Source organism: Eucyclogobius newberryi, unplaced genomic scaffold, assembly GCF_026437365.1.
Source record: "Eucyclogobius newberryi isolate DKJ021-1_F unplaced genomic scaffold, fEucNew1.0.hap1 SCAF_4, whole genome shotgun sequence".
Classification (NCBI taxonomy): domain Eukaryota; kingdom Metazoa; phylum Chordata; class Actinopteri; order Gobiiformes; family Gobiidae; genus Eucyclogobius; species Eucyclogobius newberryi.
Genome location: NW_027316056.1, coordinates 2,641,559 through 2,661,557, shown reverse-complemented (window position 1 = coordinate 2,661,557; position 19,999 = coordinate 2,641,559). Strand labels below are relative to the sequence as shown.

The 19,999-nt window shown below is 39.6% G+C and overlaps 12 non-coding genes across 12 annotated transcripts; all 12 read right to left on the bottom strand.

Moving 5' to 3' along the window:
- Window positions 1-2,507: 2,507 nt before the first annotated feature.
- Window positions 2,508-2,579, bottom strand: trnaa-cgc (transfer RNA alanine (anticodon CGC)). Its single transcript has one exon. It is a non-coding gene; the product is annotated as a tRNA-Ala (tRNA).
- Window positions 2,580-3,672: 1,093 nt separating this feature from the next.
- trnaa-cgc (transfer RNA alanine (anticodon CGC)) lies at window positions 3,673-3,744 on the bottom strand. The gene has a single exon. It is a non-coding gene; the product is annotated as a tRNA-Ala (tRNA).
- A 1,094-nt stretch (window positions 3,745-4,838) lies between these two features.
- trnaa-cgc (transfer RNA alanine (anticodon CGC)) lies at window positions 4,839-4,910 on the bottom strand. Its single transcript has one exon. It is a non-coding gene; the product is annotated as a tRNA-Ala (tRNA).
- Window positions 4,911-6,004: 1,094 nt separating this feature from the next.
- trnaa-cgc (transfer RNA alanine (anticodon CGC)) lies at window positions 6,005-6,076 on the bottom strand. Its single transcript has one exon. It is a non-coding gene; the product is annotated as a tRNA-Ala (tRNA).
- Window positions 6,077-7,148: 1,072 nt separating this feature from the next.
- trnaa-cgc (transfer RNA alanine (anticodon CGC)) lies at window positions 7,149-7,220 on the bottom strand. Its single transcript has one exon. It is a non-coding gene; the product is annotated as a tRNA-Ala (tRNA).
- Window positions 7,221-10,657: 3,437 nt separating this feature from the next.
- Window positions 10,658-10,729, bottom strand: trnaa-cgc (transfer RNA alanine (anticodon CGC)). The gene has a single exon. It is a non-coding gene; the product is annotated as a tRNA-Ala (tRNA).
- Window positions 10,730-12,967: 2,238 nt separating this feature from the next.
- Window positions 12,968-13,039, bottom strand: trnaa-cgc (transfer RNA alanine (anticodon CGC)). The gene has a single exon. It is a non-coding gene; the product is annotated as a tRNA-Ala (tRNA).
- Window positions 13,040-14,110: 1,071 nt separating this feature from the next.
- Window positions 14,111-14,182, bottom strand: trnaa-cgc (transfer RNA alanine (anticodon CGC)). The gene has a single exon. It is a non-coding gene; the product is annotated as a tRNA-Ala (tRNA).
- A 1,072-nt stretch (window positions 14,183-15,254) lies between these two features.
- trnaa-cgc (transfer RNA alanine (anticodon CGC)) lies at window positions 15,255-15,326 on the bottom strand. Its single transcript has one exon. It is a non-coding gene; the product is annotated as a tRNA-Ala (tRNA).
- A 2,238-nt stretch (window positions 15,327-17,564) lies between these two features.
- trnaa-cgc (transfer RNA alanine (anticodon CGC)) lies at window positions 17,565-17,636 on the bottom strand. Its single transcript has one exon. It is a non-coding gene; the product is annotated as a tRNA-Ala (tRNA).
- A 1,072-nt stretch (window positions 17,637-18,708) lies between these two features.
- On the bottom strand, window positions 18,709-18,780 carry trnaa-cgc (transfer RNA alanine (anticodon CGC)). Its single transcript has one exon. It is a non-coding gene; the product is annotated as a tRNA-Ala (tRNA).
- A 1,071-nt stretch (window positions 18,781-19,851) lies between these two features.
- Window positions 19,852-19,923, bottom strand: trnaa-cgc (transfer RNA alanine (anticodon CGC)). The gene has a single exon. It is a non-coding gene; the product is annotated as a tRNA-Ala (tRNA).
- Between the last annotated feature and the right edge of the window lie 76 nt (window positions 19,924-19,999).

Here is a 19,999-nt window from a genome sequence, read left to right as displayed (position 1 = left end):
TAAGCTTGAGTTTGAGCATCTATCTCGGCATCAGATGACAATAAACCTACACTATACCATACATACACTTTTACTGACGGATATTTCAACAAAAGATATCTAACAATCACTGAGTTATAATTTGGCAGGGTGACAGTGCACAATGGATTTATAGTTTTTTTTAAGCTTGTGAATGAAATGTTGATTTTTGAATATCCATTAGCCAAAGAGTGGGAGCTATGATTTATACTGGTCAAAGCACTGAATGGTCTAAACTTACCAAATATTAGCTTCTGACATCCATTAGGCCACTGTGGATGTCAGAAGTGTTGACATGGCATATTTAAGTCAAGGTCTCTAAAATTCCTTCCAGTGTAATATGGCAGCTTGCAATGACTAAAGCAGTGTCAGGAGATGCTGGGGATTGAACCCAGGACCTCATACATGCTCTACCACTGAGCTACATCCCCTTTGGTCCAATTCTCCAAAATGATAGAATGGACAAAAACGGAACAGATTTGATGGTTTAGAAACAACACAAATGAACAAAGGTATGCGCTCTACCACTAACCCGCTTTTTCTAGAAATACTATGTATATATGTTACAAAGCCTCTGTGTGAAGAAGCCCTAAGTCCCACCCACCATTCGAAAGGTATTCTTATTGGCTAGAATAATATCTCAATCAAAGTCTTCTACGTCACCGCATGCTAGCGCTAAGTGGACGTAAACAAGATGGATGCCCGCGTCGGAAGCGGCGCCTTTTTTTTTGCGGCGGCTGTAAAGAACAAACCCGCGGACAGAAACAATTGTGGATGGTCTCATTCTGTAGCTAACAGTCTGAAGAAAAGATCGATGCCAAACACCATCTTATAAGTCAAACAGGTCATTTGATATGGATTGAGAAATGCGCCGGACAGAGCCTTTATGTGGATATTTTCACTGTAGAAAACGTTGTTTACTTGACAATATCTCAAAATCCGATAACTTCAGGAAAAATACAAGTGGATATTGTTTTTCTATGGATCCTTACCGACAGACTGAGTACAAGAATGTACAGATTGGAAGCCGTTTTGTCCGTCATAAAAAGCAAACAGGTAGGACATGCGTTTGTAAAAGTTGAGACTTTCTCACAAACTATTGGTAATTGCTTCTTGGGGCATATTATTCAATGTAAATCAATGACATATTCGTTTTGTTGAGAAAATAACCTTTAAAATGATGTATAACTTGCTGGTATTGACCGCAAGTTATACATCATTTTACATCAAGAGAACTTTAGTAATTTGGAAACTGCGCGCCGGCGTGCAGGTGACAGGTATCTGAAATTCCTTCCAGTGTAATATGGCAACTTGCAATGACTAAAGCATTGTCTGGAGATGCTGGGGATTGAACCCATACATGCTAAGCATGCGCTCTACCACTGAGCTCCATCCCCTTCGGAACTGTAAGCAAAAATGATAGAATGGACCAAAACGGAACAGATATGATGGCTTAGGAACAGAACACAAATAGTGATCGGATAGAAAATTCAAGAATAAATTCCTCTTTCACTGGTAATGACACAAAGGTCTGTGCCATTGTTACTTTACTTACATAAGCGTCACTTTTTGTGTGTTACAGTTACTTCTTTGGTCTGATCACCCAGTCCACAAGTGTTCCTGTACCTATATATTCACAAATCGAGCACTGTTAAGCAGGTGACGTCCTTTGCTGGTCAAGGGGAAGAGAAAGGTATGTTTCCGGCAGGGTTCAAAGAAATATGAAGCAATGCCAATGTATTTTTTTCTCATTGGCTTGTCCACCTGGCCACCACAATACTGCATCTTTGGAAAATGACTGTGAAATCTTGAGACCAATTAAAAATCAAGGTATGCTTGTCCAGTCAAGCATTGCTGGAAAACATGTCTGATCCCAAATGAACAAAGGTATGCGCGCTACCACTGAACCACTTTGTCTAGAAACACTCCAAAAAGAAACACCATCAAACCTGCTAGTCCATAGATGCATGGAAAAACAAAAAGTTGATTTCAAAATGTTGCGCCTGAATGGATGCCATGTTTCAAAGCCTCTCTTGACACCCATCCAGAATTATTGTACTTGTATATATTTTATAAGTGATGCAAGATTCAACCGTAATGTGGGACTGGGAGTTTGCACTTAAGCTTGAGTTTGAGCATCTATCTCGGCATCAGATGACAATAAACCTACACTATACCATACATACACTTTTACTGACGGATATTTCAACAAAAGATATCTAACAATCACTGAGTTATAATTTGGCAGGGTGACAGTGCACAATGGATTTATAGTTTTTTTTAAGCTTGTGAATGAAATGTTGATTTTTGAATATCCATTAGCCAAAGAGTGATGCTATGATTTATACTGGTCAAAGCACTGAATGGTCTAAACTTACCAAATATTAGCTTCTGACATCCATTAGGCCACTGTGGATGTCAGAAGTCAGAAGTGTCTCTGAAATTCCTTGCAGTGTAATATGGCAGCTTGCCATGACTAAAGCAGTGTCTGGAGATGCTGGGGATTGAATCCAGGACCTCATACATGCGAAGCATGCGCTCTACCACTGAGTTACATCCCCCTTCAGAAGTGTGAGGAAAAATGATAGAATGGACCAAAACGGAACAGATTTGATGGCTTTGGAACAGAACACAAACAGTGATCGGATAGAAAATTCAAGAATAAATTCCTCTTTCACTGGTAATGACACAAAGGTCTGTGCCATTGTTACTTTACTTACATAAGCGTCACTTTTTGTGTGTTACAGTTACTTCTTTGGTCTGATCACCCAGTCCACAAGTGTTCCTGTACCTATTATTCACAAATCGAGCACTGTTAAGCAGGTGACGTCCTTTGCTGGTCAAGGGGAAGAGAAAGGTATGTTTCCGGCAGGGTTCAAAGAAATATGAAGCAATGCCAATGTATTTTTTTTCTCATTGGCTTGTCCACCTGGCCACCACAATACTGCATCTTTGGAAAATGACTGTGAAATCTTGAGACCAATTAAAAATCAAGGTATGCTTGTCCAGTCAAGCATTGCTGGAAAACATGTCTGATCCCAAATGAACAAAGGTATGCGCGCTACCACTGAACCACTTTGTCTAGAAACACTCCAAAAAGAAACACCATCAAACCTGCTAGTCCATAGATGCATGGAAAAACAAAAAGTTGATTTCAAAATGTTGCGCCTGAATGGATGCCATGTTTCAAAGCCTCTCTTGACACCCATCCAGACTTATTGTACTTGTATATATTTTATAAGTGCTGCAAGATTCAACCGTAATGTGGGACTGGGAGTTTGCACTTAAGCTTGAGTTTGAGCATCTATCTCGGCATCAGATGACAATAAACCTACACTATACCATACATACACTTTTACTGACGGATATTTCAACAAAAGATATCTAACAATCACTGAGTTATAATTTGGCAGGGTGACAGTGCACAATGGATTTATAGTTTTTTTTAAGCTTGTGAATGAAATGTTGATTTTTGAATATCCATTAGCCAAAGAGTGATGCTATGATTTATACTGGTCAAAGCACTGAATGGTCTAAACTTACCAAATATTAGCTTCTGACATCCATTAGGCCACTGTGGATGTCAGAAGTCAGAAGTGTCTCTGAAATTCCTTGCAGTGTAATATGGCAGCTTGCCATGACTAAAGCAGTGTCTGGAGATGCTGGGGATTGAATCCAGGACCTCATACATGCGAAGCATGCGCTCTACCACTGAGTTACATCCCCCTTCAGAAGTGTGAGGAAAAATGATAGAATGGACCAAAACGGAACAGATTTGATGGCTTTGGAACAGAACACAAACAGTGATCGGATAGAAAATTCAAGAATAAATTCCTCTTTCACTGGTAAGGACACAAAGGTCCGTGCCATTGTTACTTTATTTAAATAAGCATCGCTTTTTGTGTGTTACAGTTACTTCTTTGGTCTAATCACCCAGTCCACAAGTGTTCCTGTAGCTATATATTCACAAATCAAGCACTGTTAAGCAGGTGACGTCCTTTGCTGGTCAAGGGGAAGAGAAAGGTATGTTTCCGGCAGGGTTCAAAGAAATATGAAGCAATGCCAATGTATTTTTTTTCTCATTGGCTTGTCCACCTGGCCACCACAATACTGCATCTTTGGAAAATGACTGTGAAATCTTGAGACCAATTAAAAATCAAGGTATGCTTGTCCAGTCAAGCATTGCTGGAAAACATGTCTGATCCCAAATGAACAAAGGTATGCGCGCTACCACTGAACCACTTTGTCTAGAAACACTCCAAAAAGAAACACCATCAAACCTGCTAGTCCATAGATGCATGGAAAAACAAAAAGTTGATTTCAAAATGTTGCGCCTGAATGGATGCCATGTTTCAAAGCCTCTCTTGACACCCATCCAGACTTATTGTACTTGTATATATTTTATAAGTGCTGCAAGATTCAACCGTAATGTGGGACTGGGAGTTTGCACTTAAGCTTGAGTTTGAGCATCTATCTCGGCATCAGATGACAATAAACCTACACTATACCATACATACACTTTTACTGACGGATATTTCAACAAAAGATATCTAACAATCACTGAGTTATAATTTGGCAGGGTGACAGTGCACAATGGATTTATAGTTTTTTTTAAGCTTGTGAATGAAATGTTGATTTTTGAATATCCATTAGCCAAAGAGTGATGCTATGATTTATACTGGTCAAAGCACTGAATGGTCTAAACTTACCAAATATTAGCTTCTGACATCCATTAGGCCACTGTGGATGTCAGAAGTCAGAAGTGTCTCTGAAATTCCTTGCAGTGTAATATGGCAGCTTGCCATGACTAAAGCAGTGTCTGGAGATGCTGGGGATTGAATCCAGGACCTCATACATGCGAAGCATGCGCTCTACCACTGAGTTACATCCCCCTTCAGAAGTGTGAGGAAAAATGATAGAATGGACCAAAACGGAACAGATTTGATGGCTTTGGAACAGAACACAAACAGTGATCGGATAGAAAATTCAAGAATAAATTCCTCTTTCACTGGTAAGGACACAAAGGTCCGTGCCATTGTTACTTTATTTAAATAAGCATCGCTTTTTGTGTGTTACAGTTACTTCTTTGGTCTAATCACCCAGTCCACAAGTGTTCCTGTAGCTATATATTCACAAATCAAGCACTGTTAAGCAGGTGACGTCCTTTGCTGGTCAAGGGGAAGAGAAAGGTATGTTTCCGGCAGGGTTCAAAGAAATATGAAGCAATGCCAATGTATTTTTTGCCCATTGGCTTGTCCACCTGGCCACCACAATACTGCATCTTTGGAAAATGACTGTGAAATCTTGAGACCAATTAAAAATCAAGGTATGCTTGTCCAGTCAAGCCTTGCTGGAAAACATGTCTGATCCCAAATGAACAAAGGTATGTGCTCTACCACTGAACCACTTTGTCTAGAAATACTCCAAAAAGAAACACCATCAAACCTGCTAGTCCATAGATGCATGGAAAAACAAAAATTTGATTTCAAAATGTTGCGCCTGAATGGATGCCATGTTTCAAAGCCTCTCTTGACACCCATCCAGACTTATTGTACTTGTATATATTTTATAAGTGCTGCAAGATTCAACCGTTATGTGGGACTGGGAGTTTGCACTTAAGCTTGAGTTTGAGCATCTATCTCGGCATCAGACTACAATAATCCTACACTATACCATACATACACTTTTACTGACGGATATTTCAACAAAAGGTATCTAACAATCACTGAGTTATAATTTGGCAGGGTGACAGTGCACAATGGATTTATAGTTTTTTTTAAGCTTGTGGATGAAAAGTTGATTTTTGAATATCCATTAGCCAAAGAGTGGGAGCTATGATTTATACTGGTCAAAGCACTGAATGGTCTAAACTTACCAAATATTAGCTTCTGACATCCATTAGGCCACTGTGGATGTCAGAAGTCAGAAGTGTCTCTGAAATTCCTTGCAGTGTAATATAGCAGCTTGCCATGACTAAAGCAGTGTCTGGAGATGCTGGGGATTGAACCCAGGACCTCATACATGCGAAGCATGCGCTCTACCACTGAGCTACATCCCCTTTCGGAACTGTAAGCAAAAATGATAGAATGGACCAAAACGGAACAGAACACAAATAGTGATCGGATAGAAAATTCAAGAATAAATTCCTCTTTCACTGGTAATGACACAAAGGTCTGTGCCATTGTTACTTTACTTACATAAGCGTCACTTTTTGTGTGTTACAGTTACTTCTTTGGTCTGATCACCCAGTCCACAAGTGTTCCTGTACCTATTATTCACAAATCGAGCACTGTTAAGCAGGTGACGTCCTTTGCTGGTCAAGGGGAAGAGAAAGGTATGTTTCCGGCAGGGTTCAAAGAAATATGAAGCAATGCCAATGTATTTTTTTCTCATTGGCTTGTCCACCTGGCCACCACAATACTGCATCTTTGGAAAATGACTGTGAAATCTTGAGACCAATTAAAAATCAAGGTATGCTTGTCCAGTCAAGCATTGCTGGAAAACATGTCTGATCCCAAATGAACAAAGGTATGCGCGCTACCACTGAACCACTTTGTCTAGAAACACTCCAAAAAGAAACACCATCAAACCTGCTAGTCCATAGATGCATGGAAAAACAAAAAGTTGATTTCAAAATGTTGCGCCTGAATGGATGCCATGTTTCAAAGCCTCTCTTGACACCCATCCAGACTTATTGTACTTGTATATATTTTATAAGTGCTGCAAGATTCAACCGTAATGTGGGACTGGGAGTTTGCACTTAAGCTTGAGTTTGAGCATCTATCTCGGCATCAGATGACAATAAACCTACACTATACCATACATACACTTTTACTGACGGATATTTCAACAAAAGATATCTAACAATCACTGAGTTATAATTTGGCAGGGTGACAGTGCACAATGGATTTATAGTTTTTTTTAAGCTTGTGAATGAAATGTTGATTTTTGAATATCCATTAGCCAAAGAGTGATGCTATGATTTATACTGGTCAAAGCACTGAATGGTCTAAACTTACCAAATATTAGCTTCTGACATCCATTAGGCCACTGTGGATGTCAGAAGTCAGAAGTGTCTCTGAAATTCCTTGCAGTGTAATATGGCAGCTTGCCATGACTAAAGCAGTGTCTGGAGATGCTGGGGATTGAATCCAGGACCTCATACATGCGAAGCATGCGCTCTACCACTGAGATACATCCCCCTTCAGAAGTGTGAGGAAAAATGATAGAATGGACCAAAACGGAACAGATTTGATGGCTTTGGAACAGAACACAAACAGTGATCGGATAGAAAATTCAAGAATAAATTCCTCTTTCACTGGTAATGACACAAAGGTCTGTGCCATTGTTACTTTATTTAAATAAGCATCGCTTTTTGTGTGTTACAGTTACTTCTTTGGTCTAATCACCCAGTCCACAAGTGTTCCTGTAGCTATATATTCACAAATCAAGCACTGTTAAGCAGGTGACGTCCTTTGCTGGTCAAGGGGAAGAGAAAGGTATGTTTCCGGCAGGGTTCAAAGAAATATGAAGCAATGCCAATGTATTTTTTGCCCATTGGCTTGTCCACCTGGCCACCACAATACTGCATCTTTGGAAAATTACTGTGAAATCTTGAGACCAATTAAAAATCAAGGTATGCTTGTCCAGTCAAGCCTTGCTGGAAAACATGTCTGATCCCAAATGAACAAAGGTATGTGCTCTACCACTGAACCACTTTGTCTAGAAATACTCCAAAAAGAAACACCATCAAACCTGCTAGTCCATAGATGCATGGAAAAACAAAAATTTGATTTCAAAATGTTGCGCCTGAATGGATGCCATGTTTCAAAGCCTCTCTTGACACCCATCCAGACTTATTGTACTTGTATATATTTTATAAGTGCTGCAAGATTCAACCGTAATGTGGGACTGGGAGTTTGCACTTAAGCTTGAGTTTGAGCATCTATCTCGGCATCAGACTACAATAATCCTACACTATACCATACATACACTTTTACTGACGGATATTTCAACAAAAGGTATCTAACAATCACTGAGTTATAATTTGGCAGGGTGACAGTGCACAATGGATTTATAGTTTTTTTTAAGCTTGTGGATGAAAAGTTGATTTTTGAATATCCATTAGCCAAAGAGTGGGAGCTATGATTTATACTGGTCAAAGCACTGAATGGTCTAAACTTACCAAATATTAGCTTCTGACATCCATTAGGCCACTGTGGATGTCAGAAGTGTTGACATGGCATATTTAAGTCAAGGTCTCTAAAACTCCTTCCAGTGTAATATGGCAGCTTGCAATGACTAAAGCAGTGTCAGGAGATGCTGGGGATTGAACCCAGGACCTCATACATGCTCTACCAATGAGCTACATCCCCTTTGGTTCAATTCTCCAAAATGATAGAATGGACAAAAACGGAACAGATATGATGGCTTAGGAACAGAACACAAATAGTGATCGGATAGAAAATTCAAGAATAAATTCCTCTTTCACTGGTAATGACACAAAGGTCTGTGCCATTGTTACTTTACTTACATAAGCGTCACTTTTTGTGTGTTACAGTTACTTCTTTTGTCTGATCACCCAGTCCACAAGTGTTCCTGTACCTATATATTCACAAATCGAGCACTGTTAAGCAGGTGACGTCCTTTGCTGGTCAAGGGGAAGAGAAAGGTATGTTTCCGGCAGGGTTCAAAGAAATATGAAGCAATGCCAATGTATTTTTTTCTCATTGGCTTGTCCACCTGGCCACCACAATACTGCATCTTTGGAAAATGACTGTGAAATCTTGAGACCAATTAAAAATCAAGGTATGCTTGTCCAGTCAAGCATTGCTGGAAAACATGTCTGATCCCAAATGAACAAAGGTATGCGCGCTACCACTGAACCACTTTGTCTAGAAACACTCCAAAAAGAAACACCATCAAACCTGCTAGTCCATAGATGCATGGAAAAACAAAAAGTTGATTTCAAAATGTTGCGCCTGAATGGATGCCATGTTTCAAAGCCTCTCTTGACACCCATCCAGACTTATTGTACTTGTATATATTTTATAAGTGCTGCAAGATTCAACCGTAATGTGGGACTGGGAGTTTGCACTTAAGCTTGAGTTTGAGCATCTATCTCGGCATCAGATGACAATAAACCTACACTATACCATACATACACTTTTACTGACGGATATTTCAACAAAAGATATCTAACAATCACTGAGTTATAATTTGGCAGGGTGACAGTGCACAATGGATTTATAGTTTTTTTTAAGCTTGTGGATGAAAAGTTGATTTTTGAATATCCATTAGCCAAAGAGTGGGAGCTATGATTTATACTGGTCAAAGCACTGAATGGTCTAAACTTACCAAATATTAGCTTCTGACATCCATTAGGCCACTGTGGATGTCAGAAGTGTTGACATGGCATATTTAAGTCAAGGTCTCTAAAACTCCTTCCAGTGTAATATGGCAGCTTGCAATGACTAAAGCAGTGTCAGGAGATGCTGGGGATTGAACCCAGGACCTCATACATGCTCTACCAATGAGCTACATCCCCTTTGGTTCAATTCTCCAAAATGATAGAATGGACAAAAACGGAACAGATATGATGGCTTAGGAACAGAACACAAATAGTGATCGGATAGAAAATTCAAGAATAAATTCCTCTTTCACTGGTAATGACACAAAGGTCTGTGCCATTGTTACTTTACTTACATAAGCGTCACTTTTTGTGTGTTACAGTTACTTCTTTTGTCTGATCACCCAGTCCACAAGTGTTCCTGTACCTATATATTCACAAATCGAGCACTGTTAAGCAGGTGACGTCCTTTGCTGGTCAAGGGGAAGAGAAAGGTATGTTTCCGGCAGGGTTCAAAGAAATATGAAGCAATGCCAATGTATTTTTTTCTCATTGGCTTGTCCACCTGGCCACCACAATACTGCATCTTTGGAAAATGACTGTGAAATCTTGAGACCAATTAAAAATCAAGGTATGCTTGTCCAGTCAAGCATTGCTGGAAAACATGTCTGATCCCAAATGAACAAAGGTATGCGCGCTACCACTGAACCACTTTGTCTAGAAACACTCCAAAAAGAAACACCATCAAACCTGCTAGTCCATAGATGCATGGAAAAACAAAAAGTTGATTTCAAAATGTTGCGCCTGAATGGATGCCATGTTTCAAAGCCTCTCTTGACACCCATCCAGACTTATTGTACTTGTATATATTTTATAAGTGCTGCAAGATTCAACCGTAATGTGGGACTGGGAGTTTGCACTTAAGCTTGAGTTTGAGCATCTATCTCGGCATCAGATGACAATAAACCTACACTATACCATACATACACTTTTACTGACGGATATTTCAACAAAAGATATCTAACAATCACTGAGTTATAATTTGGCAGGGTGACAGTGCACAATGGATTTATAGTTTTTTTTAAGCTTGTGGATGAAATGTTGATTTTTGAATATCCACTAGCCAAAGAGTGATGCTATGATTTATACTGGTCAAAGCACTGAATGGTCTAAACTTACCAAATATTAGCTTCTGACATCCATTAGGCCACTGTGGATGTCAGAAGTCAGAAGTGTCTCTGAAATTCCTTGCAGTGTAATATAGCAGCTTGCCATGACTAAAGCAGTGTCTGGAGATGCTGGGGATTGAACCCAGGACCTCATACATGCGAAGCATGCGCTCTACCACTGAGCTACATCCCCTTCGGAACTGTAAGCAAAAATGATAGAATGGACCAAAACGGAACAGAACACAAATAGTGATCGGATAGAAAATTCAAGAATAAATTCCTCTTTCACTGGTAATGACACAAAGGTCTGTGCCATTGTTACTTTATTTAAATAAGCATCGCTTTTTGTGTGTTACAGTTACTTCTTTGGTCTAATCACCCAGTCCACAAGTGTTCCTGTAGCTATATATTCACAAATCAAGCACTGTTAAGCAGGTGACGTCCTTTGCTGGTCAAGGGGAAGAGAAAGGTATGTTTCCGGCAGGGTTCAAAGAAATATGAAGCAATGCCAATGTATTTTTTGCCCATTGGCTTGTCCACCTGGCCACCACAATACTGCATCTTTGGAAAATTACTGTGAAATCTTGAGACCAATTAAAAATCAAGGTATGCTTGTCCAGTCAAGCCTTGCTGGAAAACATGTCTGATCCCAAATGAACAAAGGTATGTGCTCTACCACTGAACCACTTTGTCTAGAAATACTCCAAAAAGAAACACCATCAAACCTGCTAGTCCATAGATGCATGGAAAAACAAAAATTTGATTTCAAAATGTTGCGCCTTAATGGATGCCATGTTTCAAAGCCTCTCTTGACACCCATCCAGACTTATTGTACTTGTATATATTTTATAAGTGCTGCAAGATTCAACCGTAATGTGGGACTGGGAGTTTGCACTTAAGCTTGAGTTTGAGCATCTATCTCGGCATCAGATGAAAATAAACCTACACTATACCATACATACACTTTTACTGACGGATATTTCAACAAAAGATATCTAACAATCACTGAGTTATAATTTGGCAGGGTGACAGTGCACAATGGATTTATAGTTTTTTTTAAGCTTGTGAATGAAATGTTGATTTTTGAATATCCATTAGCCAAAGAGTGATGCTATGATTTATACTGGTCAAAGCACTGAATGGTCTAAACTTACCAAATATTAGCTTCTGACATCCATTAGGCCACTGTGGATGTCAGAAGTCAGAAGTGTCTCTGAAATTCCTTGCAGTGTAATATGGCAGCTTGCCATGACTAAAGCAGTGTCTGGAGATGCTGGGGATTTAATCCAGGACCTCATACATGCGAAGCATGCGCTCTACCACTGAGTTACATCCCCCTTCAGAAGTGTGAGGAAAAATGATAGAATGGACCAAAACGGAACAGATTTGATGGCTTTGGAACAGAACACAAACAGTGATCGGATAGAAAATTCAAGAATAAATTCCTCTTTCACTGGTAATGACACAAAGGTCCGTGCCATTGTTACTTTATTTAAATAAGCATCGCTTTTTGTGTGTTACAGTTACTTCTTTGGTCTAATCACCCAGTCCACAAGTGTTCCTGTAGCTATATATTCACAAATCAAGCACTGTTAAGCAGGTGACGTCCTTTGCTGGTCAAGGGGAAGAGAAAGGTATGTTTCCGGCAGGGTTCAAAGAAATATGAAGCAATGCCAATGTATTTTTTGCCCATTGGCTTGTCCACCTGGCCACCACAATACTGCATCTTTGGAAAATTACTGTGAAATCTTGAGACCAATTAAAAATCAAGGTATGCTTGTCCAGTCAAGCCTTGCTGGAAAACATGTCTGATCCCAAATGAACAAAGGTATGTGCTCTACCACTGAACCACTTTGTCTAGAAATACTCCAAAAAGAAACACCATCAAACCTGCTAGTCCATAGATGCATGGAAAAACAAAAATTTGATTTCAAAATGTTGCGCCTGAATGGATGCCATGTTTCAAAGCCTCTCTTGACACCCATCCAGACTTATTGTACTTGTATATATTTTATAAGTGCTGCAAGATTCAACCGTAATGTGGGACTGGGAGTTTGCACTTAAGCTTGAGTTTGAGCATCTATCTCGGCATCAGACTACAATAATCCTACACTATACCATACATACACTTTTACTGACGGATATTTCAACAAAAGGTATCTAACAATCACTGAGTTATAATTTGGCAGGGTGACAGTGCACAATGGATTTATAGTTTTTTTTAAGCTTGTGGATGAAAAGTTGATTTTTGAATATCCATTAGCCAAAGAGTGGGAGCTATGATTTATACTGGTCAAAGCACTGAATGGTCTAAACTTACCAAATATTAGCTTCTGACATCCATTAGGCCACTGTGGATGTCAGAAGTCAGAAGTGTCTCTGAAATTCCTTGCAGTGTAATATAGCAGCTTGCCATGACTAAAGCAGTGTCTGGAGATGCTGGGGATTGAACCCAGGACCTCATACATGCGAAGCATGCGCTCTACCACTGAGCTACATCCCCTTCGGAACTGTAAGCAAAAATGATAGAATGGACCAAAACGGAACAGAACACAAATAGTGATCGGATAGAAAATTCAAGAATAAATTCCTCTTTCACTGGTAATGACACAAAGGTCTGTGCCATTGTTACTTTACTTACATAAGCGTCACTTTTTGTGTGTTACAGTTACTTCTTTGGTCTGATCACCCAGTCCACAAGTGTTCCTGTACCTATTATTCACAAATCGAGCACTGTTAAGCAGGTGACGTCCTTTGCTGGTCAAGGGGAAGAGAAAGGTATGTTTCCGGCAGGGTTCAAAGAAATATGAAGCAATGCCAATGTATTTTTTTCTCATTGGCTTGTCCACCTGGCCACCACAATACTGCATCTTTGGAAAATGACTGTGAAATCTTGAGACCAATTAAAAATCAAGGTATGCTTGTCCAGTCAAGCATTGCTGGAAAACATGTCTGATCCCAAATGAACAAAGGTATGTGCTCTACCACTGAACCACTTTGTCTAGAAATACTCCAAAAAGAAACACCATCAAACCTGCTAGTCCATAGATGCATGGAAAAACAAAAAGTTGATTTCAAAATGTTGCGCCTGAATGGATGCCATGTTTCAAAGCCTCTCTTGACACCCATCCAGACTTATTGTACTTGTATATATTTTATAAGTGCTGCAAAATTCAACCGTAATGTGGGACTGGGAGTTTGCACTTAAGCTTGAGTTTGAGCATCTATCTCGGCATCAGATGACAATAAACCTACACTATACCATACATACACTTTTACTGACGGATATTTCAACAAAAGATATCTAACAATCACTGAGTTATAATTTGGCAGGGTGACAGTGCACAATGGATTTATAGTTTTTTTTAAGCTTGTGAATGAAATGTTGATTTTTGAATATCCATTAGCCAAAGAGTGATGCTATGATTTATACTGGTCAAAGCACTGAATGGTCTAAACTTACCAAATATTAGCTTCTGACATCCATTAGGCCACTGTGGATGTCAGAAGTCAGAAGTGTCTCTGAAATTCCTTGCAGTGTAATATGGCAGCTTGCCATGACTAAAGCAGTGTCTGGAGATGCTGGGGATTGAACCCAGGACCTCATACATGCGAAGCATGCGCTCTACCACTGAGCTACATCCCCTTCGGAACTGTAAGCAAAAATGATAGAATGGACCAAAACGGAACAGAACACAAATAGTGATCGGATAGAAAATTCAAGAATAAATTCCTCTTTCACTGGTAATGACACAAAGGTCTGTGCCATTGTTACTTTATTTAAATAAGCATCGCTTTTTGTGTGTTACAGTTACTTCTTTGGTCTAATCACCCAGTCCACAAGTGTTCCTGTAGCTATATATTCACAAATCAAGCACTGTTAAGCAGGTGACGTCCTTTGCTGGTCAAGGGGAAGAGAAAGGTATGTTTCCGGCAGGGTTCAAAGAAATATGAAGCAATGCCAATGTATTTTTTGCCCATTGGCTTGTCCACCTGGCCACCACAATACTGCATCTTTGGAAAATGACTGTGAAATCTTGAGACCAATTAAAAATCAAGGTATGCTTGTCCAGTCAAGCATTGCTGGAAAACATGTCTGATCCCAAATGAACAAAGGTATGCGCGCTACCACTGAACCACTTTGTCTAGAAACACTCCAAAAAGAAACACCATCAAACCTGCTAGTCCATAGATGCATGGAAAAACAAAAAGTTGATTTCAAAATGTTGCGCCTGAATGGATGCCATGTTTCAAAGCCTCTCTTGACACCCATCCAGACTTATTGTACTTGTATATATTTTATAAGTGCTGCAAGATTCAACCGTAATGTGGGACTGGGAGTTTGCACTTAAGCTTGAGTTTGAGCATCTATCTCGGCATCAGATGACAATAAACCTACACTATACCATACATACACTTTTACTGACGGATATTTCAACAAAAGATATCTAACAATCACTGAGTTATAATTTGGCAGGGTGACAGTGCACAATGGATTTATAGTTTTTTTTAAGCTTGTGGATGAAATGTTGATTTTTGAATATCCACTAGCCAAAGAGTGATGCTATGATTTATACTGGTCAAAGCACTGAATGGTCTAAACTTACCAAATATTAGCTTCTGACATCCATTAGGCCACTGTGGATGTCAGAAGTCAGAAGTGTCTCTGAAATTCCTTGCAGTGTAATATAGCAGCTTGCCATGACTAAAGCAGTGTCTGGAGATGCTGGGGATTGAACCCAGGACCTCATACATGCGAAGCATGCGCTCTACCACTGAGCTACATCCCCTTCGGAACTGTAAGCAAAAATGATAGAATGGACCAAAACGGAACAGAACACAAATAGTGATCGGATAGAAAATTCAAGAATAAATTCCTCTTTCACTGGTAATGACACAAAGGTCTGTGCCATTGTTACTTTATTTAAATAAGCATCGCTTTTTGTGTGTTACAGTTACTTCTTTGGTCTAATCACCCAGTCCACAAGTGTTCCTGTAGCTATATATTCACAAATCAAGCACTGTTAAGCAGGTGACGTCCTTTGCTGGTCAAGGGGAAGAGAAAGGTATGTTTCCGGCAGGGTTCAAAGAAATATGAAGCAATGCCAATGTATTTTTTGCCCATTGGCTTGTCCACCTGGCCACCACAATACTGCATCTTTGGAAAATTACTGTGAAATCTTGAGACCAATTAAAAATCAAGGTATGCTTGTCCAGTCAAGCCTTGCTGGAAAACATGTCTGATCCCAAATGAACAAAGGTATGTGCTCTACCACTGAACCACTTTGTCTAGAAATACTCCAAAAAGAAACACCATCAAACCTGCTAGTCCATAGATGCATGGAAAAACAAAAATTTGATTTCAAAATGTTGCGCCTTAATGGATGCCATGTTTCAAAGCCTCTCTTGACACCCATCCAGACTTATTGTACTTGTATATATTTTATAAGTGCTGCAAGATTCAACCGTAATGTGGGACTGGGAGTTTGCACTTAAGCTTGAGTTTGAGCATCTATCTCGGCATCAGATGACAATAAACCTACACTATACCATACATACACTTTTACTGACGGATATTTCAACAAAAGATATCTAACAATCACTGAGTTATAATTTGGCAGGGTGACAGTGCACAATGGATTTATAGTTTTTTTTAAGCTTGTGAATGAAATGTTGATTTTTGAATATCCATTAGCCAAAGAGTGATGCTATGATTTATACTGGTCAAAGCACTGAATGGTCTAAACTTACCAAATATTAGCTTCTGACATCCATTAGGCCACTGTGGATGTCAGAAGTCAGAAGTGTCTCTGAAATTCCTTGCAGTGTAATATGGCAGCTTGCCATGACTAAAGCAGTGTCTGGAGATGCTGGGGATTTAATCCAGGACCTCATACATGCGAAGCATGCGCTCTACCACTGAGTTACATCCCCCTTCAGAAGTGTGAGGAAAAATGATAGAATGGACCAAAACGGAACAGATTTGATGGCTTTGGAACAGAACACAAACAGTGATCGGATAGAAAATTCAAGAATAAATTCCTCTTTCACTGGTAATGACACAAAGGTCCGTGCCATTGTTACTTTATTTAAATAAGCATCGCTTTTTGTGTGTTACAGTTACTTCTTTGGTCTAATCACCCAGTCCACAAGTGTTCCTGTAGCTATATATTCACAAATCAAGCACTGTTAAGCAGGTGACGTCCTTTGCTGGTCAAGGGGAAGAGAAAGGTATGTTTCCGGCAGGGTTCAAAGAAATATGAAGCAATGCCAATGTATTTTTTGCCCATTGGCTTGTCCACCTGGCCACCACAATACTGCATCTTTGGAAAATGACTGTGAAATCTTGAGACCAATTAAAAATCAAGGTATGCTTGTCCAGTCAAGCCTTGCTGGAAAACATGTCTGATCCCAAATGAACAAAGGTATGTGCTCTACCACTGAACCACTTTGTCTAGAAATACTCCAAAAAGAAACACCATCAAACCTGCTAGTCCATAGATGCATGGAAAAACAAAAATTTGATTTCAAAATGTTGCGCCTGAATGGATGCCATGTTTCAAAGCCTCTCTTGACACCCATCCAGACTTATTGTACTTGTATATATTTTATAAGTGCTGCAAGATTCAACCGTAATGTGGGACTGGGAGTTTGCACTTAAGCTTGAGTTTGAGCATCTATCTCGGCATCAGACTACAATAATCCTACACTATACCATACATACACTTTTACTGACGGATATTTCAACAAAAGGTATCTAACAATCACTGAGTTATAATTTGGCAGGGTGACAGTGCACAATGGATTTATAGTTTTTTTTAAGCTTGTGGATGAAAAGTTGATTTTTGAATATCCATTAGCCAAAGAGTGGGAGCTATGATTTATACTGGTCAAAGCACTGAATGGTCTAAACTTACCAAATATTAGCTTCTGACATCCATTAGGCCACTGTGGATGTCAGAAGTCAGAAGTGTCTCTGAAATTCCTTGCAGTGTAATATAGCAGCTTGCCATGACTAAAGCAGTGTCTGGAGATGCTGGGGATTGAACCCAGGACCTCATACATGCGAAGCATGCGCTCTACCACTGAGCTACATCCCCTTCGGAACTGTAAGCAAAAATGATAGAATGGACCAAAACGGAACAGAACACAAATAGTGATCGGATAGAAAATTCAAGAATAAATTCCTCTTTCACTGGTAATGACACAAAGGTCTGTGCCATTGTTACTTTACTTACATAAGCGTCACTTTTTGTGTGTTACAGTTACTTCTTTGGTCTGATCACCCAGTCCACAAGTGTTCCTGTACCTATTATTCACAAATCGAGCACTGTTAAGCAGGTGACGTCCTTTGCTGGTCAAGGGGAAGAGAAAGGTATGTTTCCGGCAGGGTTCAAAGAAATATGAAGCAATGCCAATGTATTTTTTTCTCATTGGCTTGTCCACCTGGCCACCACAATACTGCATCTTTGGAAAATGACTGTGAAATCTTGAGACCAATTAAAAATCAAGGTATGCTTGTCCAGTCAAGCATTGCTGGAAAACATGTCTGATCCCAAATGAACAAAGGTATGCGCGCTACCACTGAACCACTTTGTCTAGAAACACTCCAAAAAGAAACACCATCAAACCTGCTAGTCCATAGATGCATGGAAAAACAAAAAGTTGATTTCAAAATGTTGCGCCTGAATGGATGCCATGTTTCAAAGCCTCTCTTGACACCCATCCAGACTTATTGTACTTGTATATATTTTATAAGTGCTGCAAAATTCAACCGTAATGTGGGACTGGGAGTTTGCACTTAAGCTTGAGTTTGAGCATCTATCTCGGCATCAGATGACAATAAACCTACACTATACCATACATACACTTTTACTGACGGATATTTCAACAAAAGATATCTAACAATCACTGAGTTATAATTTGGCAGGGTGACAGTGCACAATGGATTTATAGTTTTTTTTAAGCTTGTGAATGAAATGTTGATTTTTGAATATCCATTAGCCAAAGAGTGGGAGCTATGATTTATACTGGTCAAAGCACTGAATGGTCTAAACTTACCAAATATTAGCTTCTGACATCCATTAGGCCACTGTGGATGTCAGAAGTCAGAAGTGTCTCTGAAATTCCTTGCAGTGTAATATAGCAGCTTGCCATGACTAAAGCAGTGTCTGGAGATGCTGGGGATTGAACCCAGGACCTCATACATGCGAAGCATGCGCTCTACCACTGAGCTACATCCCCTTCGGAACTGTAAGCAAAAATGATAGAATGGACCAAAACGGAACAGAACACAAATAGTGATCGGATAGAAAATTCAAGAATAAATTCCTCTTTCACTGGTAATGACACAAAGGTCTGTGCCATTGTTACTTTACTTACATAAGCGTCACTTTTTGTGTGTTACAGTTACTTCTTTGGTCTGATCACCCAGTCCACAAGTGTTCCTGTACCTATTATTCACAAATCGAGCACTGTTAAGCAGGTGACGTCCTTTGCTGGTCAAGGGGAAGAGAAAGGTATGTTTCCGGCAGGGTTCAAAGAAATATGAAGCAATGCCAATGTATTTTTTTCTCATTGGCTTGTCCACCTGGCCACCACAATACTGCATCTTTGGAAAATGACTGTGAAATCTTGAGACCAATTAAAAATCAAGGTATGCTTGTCCAGTCAAGCATTGCTGGAAAACATGTCTGATCCCAAATGAACAAAGGTATGTGCTCTACCACTGAACCACTTTGTCTAGAAATACTCCAAAAAGAAACACCATCAAACCTGCTAGTCCATAGATGCATGGAAAAACAAAAAGTTGATTTCAAAATGTTGCGCCTGAATGGATGCCATGTTTCAAAGCCTCTCTTGACACCCATCCAGACTTATTGTACTTGTATATATTTTATAAGTGCTGCAAAATTCAACCGTAATGTGGGACTGGGAGTTTGCACTTAAGCTTGAGTTTGAGCATCTATCTCGGCATCAGATGACAATAAACCTACACTATACCATACATACACTTTTACTGACGGATATTTCAACAAAAGATATCTAACAATCACTGAGTTATAATTTGGCAGGGTGACAGTGCACAATGGATTTATAGTTTTTTTTAAGCTTGTGAATGAAATGTTGATTTTTGAATATCCATTAGCCAAAGAGTGATGCTATGATTTATACTGGTCAAAGCACTGAATGGTCTAAACTTACCAAATATTAGCTTCTGACATCCATTAGGCCACTGTGGATGTCAGAAGTCAGAAGTGTCTCTGAAATTCCTTGCAGTGTAATATGGCAGCTTGCCATGACTAAAGCAGTGTCTGGAGATGCTGGGGATTGAACCCAGGACCTCATACATGCGAAGCATGCGCTCTACCACTGAGCTACATCCCCTTCGGAACTGTAAGCAAAAATGATAGAATGGACCAAAACGGAACAGAACACAAATAGTGATCGGATAGAAAATTCA